The sequence below is a fragment of the Nomia melanderi genome, unplaced genomic scaffold, assembly GCF_051020985.1.
Source record: "Nomia melanderi isolate GNS246 unplaced genomic scaffold, iyNomMela1 scaffold0176, whole genome shotgun sequence".
NCBI classification, from domain to species: Eukaryota; Metazoa; Arthropoda; class Insecta; order Hymenoptera; family Halictidae; genus Nomia; species Nomia melanderi.
This window is the reverse complement of record NW_027475291.1, coordinates 30,001-32,500: the sequence shown is the minus strand read 5'-3', so window position 1 is coordinate 32,500 and position 2,500 is coordinate 30,001.

Below are 2,500 nucleotides of genomic sequence, written 5' to 3'. Positions count from 1 at the left end.
AAAAATTTTTGTCAATTTTCTCAACGTTAAAAACGTTAATAAACTGCGTTTTTATGCGTGGATTAAACATTAAAAAAATTTTGAAATATGTGATGAAAAAGTTTACTCTTGACCGTTCGGACTTAGAAAAATTTCGAGTACCTCGGATCGCCTGCTGGAATTACCGCACGGCCTGGACAGCCCGCATCGACCGATACATTTTTTCCATTTTCAGTGAAAAAAAAATTTTTGTCAATTTTCTCAACGTTAAAAACGTTAATAAACTGCGTTTTTATGCGTGGATTAAACATTAAAAAAATTTTGAAATATGTGATGAAAAAGTTTACTCTTGACCGTCGGGACTTAGAAAAATTTCGAGTACCCCGGATCGCCTGCTGGAATTACCGCACGGCCTGGATAGCCCGCATCGACCGATACATTTTTTCCATTTTCAGTGAAAAAAAAATTTTTGTCAATTTTCTCAACGTTAAAAACTGCGATAAACTGCGTTTTTATGCGTAGATTAAACATTGAAAAAATTTTGAAATATGCGATGAAAAAGTTTACTCTTGACCGTCGGGACTTAGAAAAATTTCGAGTACCCCGGATCGCCTGCTGGCATTACCGCACGGGCTGGACACCTCGCTCCGACGAATCGGTTTTTTCCATTTTTTTTGAAAAATAAATTTTTGTAATTTTTTTTAATGTCAAAAACGTTAATAAACGTCATGTTTACGCATGGATTAAACATTGAAATAATTTTAAAACACTTATTAAAAAAGTTGGTGTCGACCGTGGGACTTAGAAAAATTTCGGGAAGTCCGATTCGCCTGCTGGAATTACCGCACGGGCAGGACACCTCGCTCCGACGAATCGGTTTTTTCCATTTTTTTTGAAAAATAAATTTTTGTAATTTTTTTTAACGTTGAAAACGTTAATAAACATCATGTTTACGCATGGATTAAACATTGAAATAATTTTAAAACGCTTATTAAAAAAGTTGGTGTCGACCGTGGGACTTAGAAAAATTTCGGGAAGTCCGATTCGCCTGCTGGAATTACCGCACGGGCTGGACACCTCGCTCCGACGAATCGGTTTTTTCCATTTTTTTTGAAAAATAAATTTTTGTAATTTTTTTTAATGTCAAAAACGTTAATAAACGTCATGTTTACGCATGGATTAAACATTGAAATAATTTTAAAACACTTATTAAAAAAGTTGGTGTCGACCGTGGGACTTAGAAAAATTTCGGGAAGTCCGATTCGCCTGCTGGAATTACCGCACGGGCTGGACACCTCGCTCCGCCGAATCGGTATTTTCCATTTTTCTTGAAAAATAAATTTTTGTAATTTTTTTTAACGTTGAAAACGTTAATAAACATCATGTTTACGCATGGATTAAACATTGAAATAATTTTAAAACGCTTATTAAAAAAGTTGGTGTCGACCGTGGGACTTAGAAAAATTTCGGGAAGTCCGATTCGCCTGCTGGAATTACCGCACGGGCAGGACACCTCGCTCCGACGAATCGGTTTTTTCCATTTTTTCCGAAAAATAAATTTTTGTAATTTTTTTTAATGTTAAAAACGTTAATAAACTTCATGTTTACGCATGGATTAAACATTGAAATAATTTTAAAACACTTATTAAAAAAGTTGGTGTCGACCGTGGGACTTAGAAAAATTTCGGGAAGTCCGATTCGCCTGCTGGAATTACCGCACGGGCTGGACACCTCGCTCCGCCGAATCGGTTTTTTCCTTTTTTTCCGAAAAATAAATTTTTGTAATTTTTTTTAATGTTAAAAACGTTAATAAACTTCATGTTTACGCATGGATTAAACATTGAAATAATTTTAAAACGCTTATTAAAAAAGTTGGTGTCGACCGTGGGACTTAGAAAAATTTCGGGAAGTCCGATTCGCCTGCTGGAATTACCGCACGGGCAGGACACCTCGCTCCGACGAATCGGTTTTTTCCATTTTTTCCGAAAAATAAATTTTTGTAATTTTTTTTAATGTTAAAAACGTTAATAAACTTCATGTTTACGCATGGATTAAACATTGAAATAATTTTAAAACACTTATTAAAAAAGTTGGTGTCGACCGTGGGACTTAGAAAAATTTCGGGAAGTCCGATTCGCCTGCTGGAATTACCGCACGGGCTGGACACCTCGCTCCGCCGAATCGGTTTTTTCCTTTTTTTCCGAAAAATAAATTTTTGTAATTTTTTTTAATGTTAAAAACGTTAATAAACTTCATGTTTACGCATGGATTAAACATTGAAATAATTTTAAAACGCTTATTAAAAAAGTTGGTGTCGACCGTGGGACTTAGAAAAATTTCGGGAAGTCCGATTCGCCTGCTGGAATTACCGCACGGGCAGGACACCTCGCTCCGACGAATCGGTTTTTTCCATTTTTTCCGAAAAATAAATTTTTGTAATTTTTTTTAATGTTAAAAACGTTAATAAACTTCATGTTTACGCATGGATTAAACATTGAAATAATTTTAAAACGCTTATTAA